The following is a 17264-nucleotide window of genomic DNA, read 5'->3' as shown; positions in this document are numbered from 1 at the left end:
ATCTCTATTTTAGTAACTCCAGTTTTTTTATATACTTGAATTTATCTGAGTATGCTTTTTTAATTATAAATTATAACTATTAGTTCTACAACCAAATTCATTTGAGAATATTTGATGTATCTAATGCTATAGGGCACATAGTATATTATCTATAGAATAAACCAGAAAGGAACCATTAAATTTTAATTACTATATTATACTAATCATGTGAATTGAAAATCAGTGAATAAGATTATTCATGAATTCATCAAAGAACTTTGTGGGAAATCATAGAAACTTGAAAGATATAAAGGAAATGTTTAGTTTGTGCATGTGAAACTCACTAGTCATTGATAAAGTCATAAAAAGTATCAAGCTGACTCAGAATAATATTAAATTTATATTTGAGGTTAAAAAAGAGTACTTTCAATTTTGGCAGGATTTCTTTTGTAATAGAGTGAGAAGATAAAAGTAGGGGAAAGCAACTTGCATTAAAATAAGTGAATAGATGGAAAAATGCACCCAAAGAACCAATTTACAATAAAGACAAGATCCAGGTACAGCAATGCTAAAGGTAACTACTTACATAAAGGTTGGGGGTTTCTCCCATCTCTTAGTGTGGCTTGTGTTTCTAATCCATAAGCATCCCTTGGAGAGTCTTTATTTTGAGAATATATTTTCACAGGTTGTGAGGATAAGATTCAACAATTTTATCAAGGGTAACTGAGGCACCAACTAGACTCATACACCAGCTGATATGAAGCTCCCAGGAAAGATACAGCAGAGGACTGCCAGGTCTGGACTCAGAGATGATGTGCCTAGTCCTCAAGAGATTTGAGGCCCCAGGGAGTAATGAGGTTTCATGGGGTGTGGGGAACATCCTCTTGGAGGTGGCAGGAAATTTTAGATTTTATTTGGAAGGGATAAAGTATGGAATTTTTAAAAAAAATGATTAGAGAATTGAATGAATGAATGAATAAATGAATGAATGAATGAATGAATGAATAACACTTCATTGTAAGAATGCAAGGTAACCACATAAATGAAAATATTCTGGTGCCTCTATGATTGTTATGATAAGGTCTCTTGAGCTAATAAACTCGTGTGAAATCTATTTTGCCCAATTATCTTGCATGTTAGCCCTGGATTTTGTACTTGAAAGCATATTCTCAAAAGTTAGTATAATAAAGTGAAAAGACAATAAGAATACTTCTCAAAACCAAATAAGAATCAACCCCTTGACCTTGCTGTATATCACCAGTGTTGTATAATCTGCTCTACCTCTGCACCAAAGCACTTTAAATTACTTGTCTTAATGAGCACCATCACCACATCCTTCGGTATAAAGATTAATCTATACTATTTAATTACATTGTGATTAAAAGCAAGTTGTATTTATTTCCAAAATTGTCTTTGCAAATTGTGGAGACATACTGAGTTGATCTATTAACACATCTAGAGAATATTCCACATGGGCTTAAAACAAGCATTAGGAGGAGGAGAGAAGTGGGATAACAAGATGATTTTAACATCACAATGGCTGTTTACTTGAGAGACAATGCACCAAATATGGAAGAATAGAAAGCTTTTCTGCCTCTGGTCATTCTTAATTATTTCCTTCCTGCTGTGACCTTGGCCATATCTTTTACTTTCCTGGTGTGCTCTTTTACTTCTTTATGAAGGCATTGGTATTGTAGTGGGTTGTTATGAGGATGAATGGTGTATTCTCTTTGATATCAGAAATTGGTAAGCATTTCAAGAACCCATTCATTATTAGTATTGAAATATGATTTATTAAATTCTCAGCAAATATCTTTCATAAAAGGTAACTATTTATTTGATTATTCTCATTTTAAAAGTGAAAACTAAGCTTGGTAATTTTCTATTTCTAAGTTACTCTGAGTATAATAAAACATAAAATATGTGATAATGTTCTGAAAATGTCTTTTTATCTTTCCAATATCTTTGAATTATTGTACTTTAAGCACATCTTTTTGTATCAAACATACTCAAACCTAACCAAAACATGAAAGAAGAGGGAAAATAGTTTATATTTTATAAAATACAGTGTATTTCAAAATAGGTTTCCAACTGTCAAAGAACAATAACTTCTGTACTAGTAAACTGCATACCTTCTGCACAGTGTAAAAACTTCCCCACAACATTTTCTATTTAGTATCAACAACTTATAAGCATATTGCACCAACATTTTATCTAGTTATAAATATTTTCCAACTATCTTCTTCTTTATTATATTTTTTATTAACCTACAGTTTCTCTTCTCTTGTTGCAGGAGCCATGCTTAAACAGGGCTGTGTCATTTACAGTTTAAAAAGCATAGAAGGTAACATGAATCTCTTTGAGAGAGAAAGGGCATATGGAGCCTCAGAAGAAGAATGAGAGAGCCAATTTCAAAATTTCTCAGCATTGCTCAAGATATTCCATGGTAGGAGGAAAAAAGCAACATATTGCACTCGTACATACTTGAGCATGAAAATGCCACAACCTATTCATAGTTAGCAGGTGTGAAATTGCAGGAGTTTGTATTGTTATTTATGATTTTCAAGTTTGTTTGACATTATAGAAACAATGTGCCTGGGATCCACGAACTATACTAGAAGCATTTAGTTGCTATTTAAAATTGTGCATATATATATATATTTGAGTGACTGTCAGAAAGACTAGTAGTTGTAAGTTCATCTACATTTCCTTTTAACAACAACAGGCTTTGCCAAGAGAAGACAAATGAGCAGGATGGAAGAATTTGTTTTCTAACTGTACCTCATTCCTATCCTTTCAGTGATTCCTGTGCTGTCAAATAGGGGGATTTAATTAAGCTGCATTGAAATGGAGTGACCAAATTTACAACAGCATGCAGAGGAGAAATTCGAGGATACAGCAATTGTTGAGAGATGAAAATGAATAAATTCAATCTTCTCCATTTTTGGACCTTACATGATATTTTTGTGTCCTATCTGAAAATGCAGTTTTCTTTACAAAGCTCAAAGTAAAGGACGGGTTAGTTCTACTACATAGTTTTAAATGTATACTTACATTTAAACTGCAGTGCTGTAGACGCATAAATTGTGAAAATTAACTGATCAAAATTAGTAAAATTCTTCCTTTTATGCATTTCAATTTTTTTCATCTAATTTTCTGTAAATTTGATAAGATGTTCCAAAAGCATAGGCTGAAATACTTTAATGAGTTAATTCATAGGAGTAAAACATACAGAAAATAGCCCAGAAAAATATAGGCAACTCTGTTGTGAAGATGTCAGATTGTGTGTGTGTGTGTGTGTGTGTGTGTGTGTGTGTGTGTGTGTATCTATAGTCATATGTAGTGTATAACTAAATGAATTTTTAATGATACACAAAACATATTGTTTTAATTAAAAAAAATTGCCTCCCCACAACTAAAGATAGTTTTAAAAGATTCATTATTTACTGCCCACTTTCATTGCTATAAAATGATAATTTCAACATATTACTATTAATTTCAACATCTCAGCTTCAAAACACCATTATACAGTTTTATTAAGAGTCTAATTTCTTTTAATCTAATGAATTATATCTAAGCAATTCTTTCAGACAATAAAGAAATAAAGAATAAAATTAATTTATATTGACCCAAACTATATGCATGCATCTGCTATTTAATCAATAGTTGCCTGGATACTTTAGAATTTGCAAGAAATACTGAGTAAATTCAAGTATTTACCATTTGAAAGGAAATTTATAGCTGAGAAATACAGCACACTGGAAAATCTGAAAGAAACACAAACATATTCAGAATTAATTAGAGTACCTCTGTCAAATTTAATAGAAAAAAGAGTAAATAAAGCCAACAATATGTGAAAGTAAAAGTGTGTGTGCATACACAAATTTGTATATGAAACTACATGCACACATACATGAATGTGAAGTCCAGCAAACACAAGATGCCTAATAATGGCTTTGTGTGTTGTTTTACTGAAATATGACTGCTCAGAGAATCTAAAGATAGTATATTTGGGGGTAAGGTTGATCAGCAAACCTCAGCTATTCTCCACATTTCTTCATCAACAGCTAGGGCTGGTTACAACCCACAGCCAGAACTGACCTGGTTATGATTCTGAGGGTGCAAACCCCGTTTTCATTGTTTGTGCAACAAGAAATCTCACTTATAGAGATGTTGCTCTATTTCCATGGAAGGCTTCTTAACTACGATGGCCTAGGAGAAATATCACAAACTTCACAGCACTCAAATCAGTCTTACATAGAAAGTTCTCCAAGGACATCTGCCAGGCTTTCTGTTCATCCTATTACTGACAGCCTGAATTATACCTGCTATGTTAAAAGTTATTTGAAAATGTCTGATATAAAACTTGTCATCTTTGTGTTCAAAAATTCTGTTCAGGTATAATATTTCTGATATGCGTATAGCTTTCTATAACATGAATATTCCCTTTCCAAAAACTTATTTGTCCCATATAAGTATTATTATTATTTAGAGAATCTCTAATTATAATTGTTTTAATTTTGACAAGATGGATATTAAAGCAAGATTGGTTTACATGAATATGTTACTCTGCATAAATCTACATTTTACATATATGTATACTTTTGGACTAAGTCACACGTATGACTTACTCTGTTGGAAATTGCATATTCCCAGCTCTCCAGAAAGACTGGATAACAATCAAAGATAAATATTGGGAAATTTAACCACATGGTCACTAAGAATGAGAAATTGCAAAAGAGGCTTAATAAAGTCACACAGGAGTGTATGATGTGCTTAGTGTACATAATATGCTTCATAAATAAAAAACAAAGTTGAATGTGGTCTGGGGTATATGGCTGATAATAAAACACTTGCTATACATATGTAAAATAAAGCTAAATCACCACAGAAAACAAACCAATGGTGAAAAATAGTACTTATCTTTAAAACCACTAAAGTAGAAAACAGTAGTGATTAAAATAATAGTGCTATTTAAAAATACTAATAAATAATAATTTGTAATTATTAAATAGAAGAAATGAAAAAACTATATCAAGATGCTTCCATGTCAGGGTGTAAACTGAAAGGTTATTAATTTCTACATATAAACTTCAAATTTACTTAACCTGGGAATCACAAACAAACTAAAGCCACAATGAAGACAATGAAATTTTTGAGCTGTATTGATGAACAATGATGTCTTTTGAATGAAAATTGATGCCATTGAAGTAACTCTATTAATAACAAAGACTTTGTCATATCATAATCAGAAAAAAGTTTAATTGGCTAGAAACTATATATTAGAAAAGCACTCAAAATGAAACTCAAAACCAGTGAAAATATTTACATCTAAATTTTACTTATTTTTTTCCAGCACAATATTACAGATTATTTTCATCAACACATAGGTGAACATCTACAGGTTAGAGAGACTAAATTTTAGCCATTTTTTTAGGCAATTAAAGAAAATATTGTTTATCTTAACTGTATAACTGATATAATTGATTCAACATTAAGGTTAATTAAAAATGGTGAATTAAAACAAGCTAAAAAATTGAACTATTTTCTTAATATAACTATTCCAAACGATAGGAAGGGCACGGGGTTGAAATTCACATGTATCAAGTGGAAGGGAGGCCTGGAGAAATGAAATAAAAATGGGAGACACATTTAAATTATATATTAATTAAAGTTAGTAAAATTTTATTGTCTGATACATATATATATATATATATATATATATATATATATATATATATATATTGTCTATGGGGACAAGAGGATTTTTAGTTAAGCAATGTTGAAAAACTTTCTAAAATATAAATTTTGAAATGGTTAGAATAAGTAAATATGATTAAATAAGTAGATACAATATATGCAGAATTCTAGTGTCTGAAATAGGGAAGTTTCCACATTAACTATTTGGTAGTTTGAACATGCTTGGACCACAGGGGATGGTTCTATTAGGCATGGCCTTGTTGGAGGAAGTAAATCACTGTTTTTGTTAACCCTCGTCCTCAATTCCTAGGAATCACTCTTCAAACCCAGTTCTTCATACAGTTGGAAAGAGTAATGTGTAAATTAATCTGGAATAGCAAAAGACCCAGAATAGCAAAATCCATCCTCAATAACAAGAAAACATCTGCAGGAAAGACCATCCCTGAACTCAAGCTGTATTACAAAGCAATTGCATTAGAAATTGCATGGTACTGGTACAGAGATAGGCACATGGCTCAATGGAATAGAATAGAGGATCCATAACTGAGCCCTCACATATATGGTCACTTGATTTTTGACAAAGGAGCTGCAATGTTCAATGGAAAAAGGACAGTCTATTCAACAAATGGTGCTGGTCCAACTGGCACTCAGCATGCCAAAGAATGAAAATAGACCCTTTGTTATCTCCTTGTACAAAGTTCAAGTGTAAGTGGATCAAAGATATCCACATTGAGCTAGGTACACTGAAACTATTAGATCAGAAAGTAGGGAAAACCTTAGAACACATAGGCACAGGAGAAATTTTCCTGAACAGAACACCAATGGCTCATGCACTAAGGTCAAATATTGACTAATGGGACTTAATGAGATTGCAAAGTTTCTTTATGGCCAAGGACACTGTCAAGAAAACAAAACAGCAACTAACAGAGTGGGAAAAGATCTTTACAAACCCAACATCTGATAGAGTCCTAATATTCAAGGTATACAAGGAACTCAAAAAGTTACACACCAGAGAATCAAACAACCCTATTAAAAAATGAGGTACAGAGCTAAACAAAAAGTTCTCAATTGAGAAATATGGAATGGCCGAGAAGCATCTAAGGAAGTGCTCGATATCTTTAGCCATCAGGGAAATGCAAATCAAAACAAGCCTGAGATTCCACCTCACACCTCTCTGATTAGTTAAGATCAAAAGTTCAGATGACAGCAGATGCTGGGGATGATGGGGAGAAAGACGAACACTTCTCCACGGTTGGTAGGGATGTAAACTGGTACAACCACTCTGGAAATCTGTATGGTGATTCCTCAGGAAATTGGACATAGTACTACCTGAAGATCCAGCTATTCCATTTCTGGGCATATACCCCAGAGAATCTCCAACATACAACAAAGACACATTCACCACAATGTTCATAGCAGCCATATTTATAATAGCCAGAAGCTGGAAAGAACCCGGATATTCTTCAGTAGATGAATGGATACAAAAATTGTGGTATAATAACACAATGGAGTACTACTCATTTATCAGAAACAATGACTTTATGAAATTCTTAAGACATGGATGCGTCTAGAGAATATCATACTGAGTGAGGTAACATAGTCACAAAAAAAAAAAAAAAACAGCCATAATATTCAGTCACTGATAATTGGATACTAACCCCAGAAAGCTCTGAACATCCCAGAAACAACTTATAGACTATGTGAAGTTTAAGAAAAACAAATGCCAAAAAAATAAAATAAAATAAAATAAAGAAAGAAAGAAAAGGAAAGAAAGGAAAAAATCATTGTGCTTAATCGTTACACACCAAGAAATCTTTGAATAAGTCCAGGTTACATCTCTGTACTTCATGCTCATTGTAACTAGTAAGGTTTTAAGGCATACTATCAAACCTTTAAAAAAATCAAGTTCTGACAAAAAAGTATTCATATATTTTTATGCAAAAATGCTTTGAAAATTTGTACATTTATCTTTGTTTTTTAAAATAAAGTTCAAAAAAGAGAACTTCAATAAAAAAAAAGAAAAGAAAATGAACCAGTCTTCTATTCTTTGCAGTTAGAGTAAAATGTAGAACCCTCAACTTCTCCTGCTCCATGCCTTCCAGTAAGCTAACATGCTTCTACCTTGATGTTAATGGACTGAGACTCTGAACCTGTAAGCAAGACCCAATTAAATGTTTTTCTTCATAAGAATTGCCTTGGTCATGGTGTCTCTTCAGAGAAATAAAACTCTAAGACAAGCTCAGACAATATATAAATTCTATGTTATTTCAATGAATATCTCTTAACATTTATATTGTAGTTTTTACTTAGCATTTGAGTGTTTTATATTATGTATTTGGTTCAAATTCATCTTCTAGTATAGCATATCCAATATTCTTGCTTACCTCCCTACACACTTTCTCACAATAGATTTTATAAATATATTAAAATATTTATTTAAAAGAGGATTGAAAGTGAAGTCAGTGGGGAAGAAAATTTCTCTATGCTGCTGAATATACATTTGAAAAATTTTTAATTTTTAGTATAAAATAGACCACAACTTAGATGTGAATCTAAAATTTATCACATGCCAAATCAAATGTACAAAACATATTTAACTGAAGAAAATTATATCTCAAATCAAAAAATGTAAAAGATAATTGAGGTTTTATACTGCATATAATGTACTTGTATTACTAGATTTAAAAACAGTAACAATTAAACGTTCATACAAGTAGGAAAATAGATATATGTACCCACACACATGTACACACACAGAGACACACATTCACCACACTCACACACACGCCCACACATTCAATTCTGTATTTGTATTCATAACATTGGCTTTGTGTGTCATGAATATGTGTTTGTGTGTGTGTGTGTGTGTGTCTGCAACAGTTTGGACGCCCATGAAGCCCAAGAGACTTAGAAATCTGCAGCCCTTCCAGAGCCCCATTACCCTTCTTGTCAACACCTCTACCTGCAACCTTCATAGGTGCTGTTGTTTGCTCCTCTACCTTGCAGTCCAGTTTGCCTCCCAGAAAGTAAATTTAGGAAAAACAAACAAAAACAACAGAACCCTTTCTTAACCTAAAGAAATACATGGACATAAATATACACCAAGCCTATAGAACACCAAAGATATTAAATCAGAAAACAAAATAGTCCCTCTATATAATAATCAAACCTTTAAATGTACAGAAGAATACTAAAAGTTGAAAGGGAAAAAGGAAGTAACATATAAAGGTAGACCTGCTATAATTACACCTGGCTTCTCAACAGGGACAAAAGAAAGCACAGCATTCTTGATAGATACCTAACAGATCCTAAGTGACCACAAATGCCAACCCAGATGACTATAGCTAGAAAAGTCTCAATTAATATTGATGTAGAAACCTAGATATTTCAATAAAACAAAACAAATTTAAACAATGTCTTTTCACTAACCCATTCTTACAGAGCATACCAGAAGTAGAAGGAAAGATTCAACACAATTAGGGTAACTGTATCTATGAAAACACAAGAAATTAGCTCACAGCAAACCCAAAATAAGTGTATCACAAACATATAATACCACCTCCAAAAACAAAATAACAGGAACTAATGATTTTCATTCATTAATATCTCCCAACATCAATGGCACAGGACATTGTCCATAGGAAAAAACAGCAAGCTAGATATTGGAGAAAGATCTTCACTAAGCAATACATTAATTAATAATTGTTAGCTAATTTAACATTGTTTATTTTTTTTCATGGAATATCTAGGTTTCTACATCTATGGTGATTGAGAGTTTTGTTGGCTATAGTAATTTAGGGTGACATGTGTGGTATCTAAAGTATGCAAGATGTCTGCTATACGGCTAATATGCACAATATATAAGAGACTCAAGAAACTGGACTCCAAACCAAAATAAGCTAACTAAAAAATGAGGTACAAAGCTAAACAGAGAATTCTCTCCAGAGTAATCTCAAAGGGCTGGGAAGCACTTACAGAAACATTAAACATCTTTAGTCATCAGGGAACTGCAAATCAAAAGAACCATGGGATCCCATCTTGTACGAATCAGAATTGCTAAGATCCAAACCACAAGTGACAGCACATGCTGCCGAGAATGAAGAAAGGGGGAACACTTCTCCATAGCTAGCGGTATTACAACCTGATAAAATCACACTGGAAATCAATTTTTATTTCCTCAGGAAATCAGGAATAATTCTACCTGTAGACCCAGGTATTCATATCATGAGATTATGGCTAATCAATGCTCCACAATGTCACAAAGACCTGTGCCCCCACAACATTGACAGCGGGCTTATTCATAACAATCAGAAAATGGAAACAATCTAGATGCCCTTCAACTGAAGACTGGATAAAGATAATATGGTCCATTTACACAATAAAATACTATTCAACACTTAAAATCAATAACATCAGTCAATTCTTGATCTTAGAGAATATGCCATTGGTGTCATTTCAGAAAAATTTCCTTTGTGCCCATGTGTTCTAAGCTCTTACCTGATTTCTGTTTTATTAATTTCAGTGTACTTGGTTTTATGTGGATGTCTTTGATCTACTTGGACTTGAGATTTGTACAAGGACATAAGAAAGGAAAGATTTCTCCATACTGACTGCCAATTGAACCAGTACCCTATGTTGAAGAGGCTGTCTTTTTTCACTGAATGTTTTTAGCTGCTTTGTCAATGATCAAATGATCACAGATGTATGGGTTCATTTCTGGGTCTTTAATTCTATTCCACTGAACTACATTCTTGTCTCTGTACCAATACCATGGAGTCTTTATCACAATTGATTTGTAATACAGCATGAAGTCAGGGATCGTGATTTCACCGAAAGGTGTTTTTTATTTATTTATTTGTTTTTTTTTTTTAATTATTGCTAAGAATAGTTGTTGCTATCCTGTGTTTTTTATTGTTCCAAATGAATTTTCAAATTGTTCTTTCTAACTCTATGAACAATTGACTTAGTATTTTAATCAGATTGCATTAAATCTGTAGATTGCCTTAGGCAAGATAGCCATTTTTACTATGTTGATCCTTTCAATCAATGAGCAAGGGAAATCATTCCACCTTTTAGAATTTCCTTCCTCAGAGATTTAAAGTTCTTGTCATACAGCTCCTTCAGTTCTTTGTTAGACTCACCCCAAAATATTCTATTTACTTTGTGACTATTGTGCAAGGTGTTAATTCTCTTATTTCTTTCTCAGTCTGTTTGCCCTTTTTGTAGAAGAAGGATACTGATTTGACTGAGTTAATTTTGAATCCAGCCACTTTGTTGAAATTGTTTTAAAGCTGGTGAATTTCTCTGGTGGAATTTTTGGGGTTACTTAAGTATACTGTGATATCATCTGCAAATAGTGATATTTTAATTTCTTCCTTTCCAATTTGTATCCCTTTGAACTCTCTTTACTGTCTGATTGCTCTGGCTATGAGATCCAGTACTACATTGAACAGGTAGGGGGAGAGTGGGCAGATTTGTCAGATCCCTAAGTTTAGAGGGATTGCTTCAAGCTTCTTGCCATCTAGTTTGAGGTTAGCTACTGGTTTGCTGTATATTGCTTTTACTATGTTTAACTATAGACCTTGAATTCCTCAACTTTCCAGGACTTCTAACATAAAGGGTTGGTGATGGTGTCAAATGCTTTCTCGGAATCTAAAGAAATGATCATGTGTGTTTGTTTTTTTTTTTTTTTTTTTTTTCATTTAAGTTTGTTTATATAGTGGATTTCATAGATAGATTCCTCTATATTATACCATCCTTGAATCCCTGAAATGAATCCTACTTGATCATGGTGAATGATTGTTTTGATGTGTTCTTGGATTCAGTCTGCAAGAATTTATTGAGTATTTTTGCATCAATGTCCATGAGGGAAAATAGTCTGAAGTTTTCTTTGTAGGGTTATTGTGCAGTTTAGCTATGAGTACAATTGTGGCTATAAATAATGAATTGAATAATGTTCCCTCTATTTCTATAATGTGGAAGAGTTGGGGGAGTATTGGTATTAGGTCTTCTCTGAAAGTCTGATAGAATTTGGCACCATTTATTGAAGAGACTTTCCTTTATTAGCTCCTTTGTCAAAGATCAAGTGACCATAGGTATGGGGGTTCATTTCTGGGTCTCCAATTCTATTCCATTGATATACCTGCCTTTCCTTGTACCAATACCTTGTACTTTGTTTCACAACTGAACTGTAATACAGCTTGAGGTCAGGAACCTCATAAAACTGCAAAGCTTCTTTAAGGCTGAGGACACTGTCAAAAGAACAAAATGACAACCAAAAATTGGGAAAAGATCTTAACAATCTTATATCTGATAGAGGGCTATTATCCAATACATACAAAGGACTCAAGAAGTTAGACTCCAGATAATCAAATAATCCTATTAAAAATGGTGTACAGAGCTACATATAGACTTCTCAACTAACAAATATCAAACGCCTGAGAAGCATCTGAAGAAATTTTCAACATTCCTAATCATCAGGAAACTGCAAATCAAAACAACCCTAAGATTACACATCACACCAGTCAGAATGGCTAACATAAAAACTCAGGTGGCACCTGATACTAACAAGAATGTGGAGAAAAAGAAACACTCCACTGTTGGTGGAATTGTAAACTGGTAAAACTACTCTGGAAACCATTCTTGCAGTTCCTCAGAAAATTGGACATTATATTACCTGAGGATCCAGTTATTTTGCTCATGGGCATATACCCAAAAAAAGCTCCAGTAAAGGACACATGATCCATCATGTTCACGGCAGTCTTATTTATAATAGCCAGATGTTTAAAAATCTCAGATGCCCTTCAACAGATGAATGAATACAGAAGTTGTGGCATATATATACACAATAGTGTACTACTCAGCTATTAAAAACAATGACTTCATGAAATTCCAAGACAAATAAATAGAACTTGAGGCTATTATTCTGAAAAAGGTATCCCAGTCACAATAGAACAGCCATCATATCACCTCACTTATAAGTGAATACTAGGCCAAAATGCTCAGAATACTAAAGAAACAATTTATAGAACTTAAAAAGCTCTGAGAAAAGGAAGGTCATAAGTTGGATGCCTCAGTCCTTCTTAGAAGGAAGAACCAAATATTTATGGGATGAAATAAAGGGACTAATAGGGGAGAGGGACTGGAAGAAAGATCATCCATAGACTATCTTACCTGGGATTCACCCCCTATGCAGCCACTATACACATTCACTATTGATGATGCCAAGTAGTGCTTACTGGCAGAAACCTGATATGTATGCCAGAGCCATACTGATATAGTGGAGGATGCTTTCAGCTGACCATCAGACAGAACAGGAGGACTTCAATGAAAGAGTTAGAGAAAGGACTTAAGGAACTAAATGGTTCTGCAACTCCATGGGAAGAACAAAATGATCAACTAACCAAAACAACCACACCACCCAGGAGCAAAAACACTAACCAATGAGTTCACATAGAAAGACATGTGGCCCCAGGTGATTATGAAGCAGAGGATTGTATATTCTGACATCAATCTGAGTAGAGAGATTTGGTTAAGCAAATGCTTGTTTTCCCTGTGTTGGGGAAGCCCAACTTGCTGATGAGGGAAAGAGTACCTTAACTGAGGCAACGGTAGGGAGAGTGGAGGTAGTATTGGGGAAAAAAGAAGCTCTAACATCCAACAAGTACATATGTTTTACTATGTTCAAAGCAGACTTATTTATAATAGCCAGAAGTTAGAAAGAACCCAGATGTCCTTCAACAGAGGGAAGGATACAGAATTTGTAGTACATGTACACAATGGTGTACTACTCAGCTATTAAAACAACAACTTTATGAAAATCCTAGGCAAATGGATGGAACTTGAAGCTATCATCCTGACTGAGATAACTCAGTCACAAATAAATAAATAAATAAATAAATAAATAAATAAATAAATAAATAAATAAATAAATAAAAACACTTAAGGTATATACTCTCACTTATAAGCAGATACTAGCCCAAAAAGCTCAGAATACCCAAGAAACAATTCACAGACCTTATGAAGCTTTAAGAGAAGTAAGGCCAGAAGGTGGATTCCTCAGTACTTCTTAGAAGGGAGAACCAAATGCTCACAGGAAGAAATAAAAAGACAAATAGAGGTGCAGGGATTGGAGAAAAGATCATTCAGGGACTGCCTCACCAAAGGACCAATGCAGCTACAAAACCCAGGCTCTACTGCTGATGCCAAGTAGTATTTACTGGCAGGAACCTGATATGAATGCCTCCTTAGAGGCTCTGCCAGAACCATACTACAATAGAGGAGGATGCTTACAGCTAACCATCAGACTGAGAATGAGAACCCCAATGAAGCAGCAACCTGAACCGGTCTGCAATCTCATGAAAATAACAAAATGATCAACTAACCTAATCTACCACAGCTCCCATAGACTAAAACACTAACTAATTAGTGGCATAGAAAGACCAGTGGCTCCAGGTGGCATATGCAGCAGAGGATAGCATTTTCTGACATCAGTGGAAGTAGAGGCCTTTGGTCCAGGGAAGGCTCACTTTTCAGGTATAGGTGAATGCCAAGTTGCTAATGTTTAAAAGGGTTTTTGGGAGAGGGTTATTGGGAGAGGATTTTTGGGAGAAAGGGCACCATCATGGAGGCAATGGTAGGGGGAGAAAGATGGGATTGGGGAAAGGAAATAACATCCAAAATGTTAATACAGAGAGTATCTGATTTAAAAACAAAAACAAAAAGCAAGGAGATAATGAATTTTTATAGGCAAATGGATCTAATGAGGAAATATCCTGAGTGAGGTAACTCAGACCCCAAAGGACATTAATGGTATGGACTTACTGATAAATGTATATTAAAATGTGCAGAAGACCCATACACTCCATAAACTCTTAGAACTTAAGGCAGGAGGCCCAAATGAGGATGCTTTGATTCCATATAAAAGGGGAAAAATATTCATGGGAGACAGTGGGAGGGAGATAATTAGTTAGGGAAGATAAAGACAATGGGAACAGGATCAGGTATGGGTTGAGACAGGATAAAAGCTCAGAGGTCAGGAGAATGATGGGAAAATGCAGATGCTGGAAGTGGCTAATATGGTGAACCTCAAGAAACTCCCCAGAAACACCAGTGAGGCTCTCAGATCTCACTGTGGGTGAATGTAGCCAAAATTCCTTACAGTGGGAATATAGAACCTAAGAAGACCACCTCCAGCAGATAGATAAGGTTCCCAGTGGGGAGACATGGACACCAACCCACCATCAAATAGTTTGACCTAAAACTGTTTCTGTCTAAAAGAAATGCAGCTATAAAAATAGAGAAGAGACTGTATAGGTCAACCAGTGACTGGCTTAATTTGAAATCCATCCCTTTGCCCAGCACCAAACTCTGACACTGTTACTGATGTTGTTCTGCTTGCAGACAGGAGCCCAACATGGCATTTTCTGAAAGGCTCTACCATCAGCTAAGGCAGATGTAGAAAGAAACTTACAGTCAAACATTGGATTGAGGTCTAGAAACAAATGGACGTATTAGTGAAAGGATGATGGAAATGAAAGAGTTGGCAACCTATGAGAATGACCAAAATTCTTAAATATCTGGACCTCTTGGAGCTTTCATAAACAGCTAACAACTAAAGAGTATACAAAGGTACATATGTGGCAGATGACTAAATTGTCTGTTGTCAGTGAGAGAAGATGTATGTCATCCTATAGAGACTTGATTGTCCAGTATGGAGGTGAAGGCAATGGGGATTTGGAAAGAATTCTGTCTGGGGATCCAGGAGTAGGGGTAACCTTTGAGGTATAAAATGTAAAATAATTAATTAATAAAAATAAAAAGAATTTGTATTTTGAAAAATAATACTGTTTATTTTTCATTAAAATATACTTAATAAAATTTCAAGAAGACAACAAAAATAACATTAGGTAGGAATGAAGGAAGAAAGGGGGAGATGGAAGGAGGAGAAAAGTAGAAAGAAAGAAGTAAGAAAGCGTATTCTAAGACACCACAAGTTGCAGTTTGTAGCATGGAGTTACTGCAGTGTTAGCTTTACTTTAAAACCTAACTTTATGTTCTAAAAGTAATGCCAGTTACGTACTGATTTCTTATGCCTACAGTGTCACCAAAATTTGAAAAAAATAGACAAGCATGTAAAGTAAAAATATATAGTATAATACTCAAGGAAGTGAAATATTAATAAAATGCTAGAAATCAAGTCAAATAGTGACACACACATACCTGTGTATATATATATATATATATATATATATATATATATATATATATATATATATATATTCTCTATAAAATTCTTCTTTTCATACAGGAAATAGACTTGATGAATACAGTGTATGTATGATATAATATCAAGGAAATGAAGAACCAAGGATGATCTGTGCCTCAAGCAAGATGATCTTTTCATTGTGAAGGCAAAATAGAAAGGAAAAGACAGAGATAAATACATACACACAGAATCAATCTTTCGATACATATTTAAAAATACAAATTTAAATGATATATCAATGGGAAATCTATTCACTTATGATTCAACAATCAAAAAGCAAGTAACTTACAAAAATAAGATTCCATTCAGTGTTACCACTTAAGAATGAGCATGAGAGGCAATATTTTTTCAAGAAGCAGAGTCCTAGAGACCATTCAACATAAAATCATTTCTCCTTTCAAATTATTCTTTGAAAAGTAGATATAATAGATTGTATAAAACTATTGTAAAATACATTGGATAGCATTGGAATAGCATTATTTTTTCACAGTAAAAATAGCTTCTTTATATAGATTGTAATTACATAAAAATTGCATGCTGATTGTGAGAGAACTGTAACTATGTGAACATAGGAATTAGGAAGTAACTGCCAACTGAATTCTCCCACCTTGGGCAGGCAGCCAGGTGCTTGAATGCCTCTGCTCATACATAGCCACATGTTCTTTTCAAAGAACACAGCCATTTCAATTTTGCCTTGCCTGGTGGATACTGGGCAGGGCCAGGCCCTTGGAAATGCACCCTAGGCTCTGGTCTTTTATGTTCCATGTCTTAGAAAAGTCTGTGTTCTAACAACTGTAACAGTGCATAAATGCTTATTTAATGTGTATCTGTTTTGAAACACCCACAAGTCTTCTGTTTTAAAAAAACACAAAAGCAGATCTGCATATCAACTGGAAGGCTTAACCACAGGTTCTCCAAAGGCACTCACTGTGGGGAATTTCAACATTGGGGCTGTTCCAGAGAAAACTTCTTGCCCCTGTATACAGAGACAGAAATTAAATAACAATCAACTAGAGATTTATTTTACTGCATGGAAATGAATATTGTGAGAAAGATATGAAGGAGCAATAAGCAAAGCAAACTTCAACAGAATGAAGAGAAGAAATGACTTCCAGGAGCCTAAACTATTAGGGGCTACGTGTGTGTGCATGTGTGTGTGTGTGTGTGTGTGTGTGTGTGTGTGTGTGTGTGTGTGTGCATGTGTGTGTTTGTGTGTGTGTGTGTGTGTGTGTGTGTGTGTTGTCGTGTGGGGATACTATTTTGATATCTTATTTACTGTCATAAAGCAGATCTCTGTCTAATTTTTATCAGTGTATTA

The 17264-nt window shown here is 34.1% G+C and overlaps 1 pseudogene across 1 annotated transcript in view; it reads left to right on the top strand.

The window, feature by feature from the left end:
• The window catches only part of LOC308422823 (serine/arginine-rich splicing factor 7-like), a 42236-nt pseudogene that overhangs the window by 7592 nt on the left and 17380 nt on the right, over positions 1 to 17264 (top strand). Inside the window, exon 3 of the transcript in view lies at positions 2253 to 2323. The product of the transcript in view is annotated as a serine/arginine-rich splicing factor 7-like (transcript). The remainder of the gene's footprint in view (positions 1 to 2252; positions 2324 to 17264) is intronic.

This window comes from Micromys minutus (assembly GCF_963924665.1).
Source record: "Micromys minutus genome assembly, chromosome: 7".
NCBI lineage: Eukaryota > Metazoa > Chordata > Mammalia > Rodentia > Muridae > Micromys > Micromys minutus.
The sequence above is the reverse complement of the archived record's forward strand: the minus strand, read 5'-3'. Positions and strand labels throughout refer to the sequence as shown.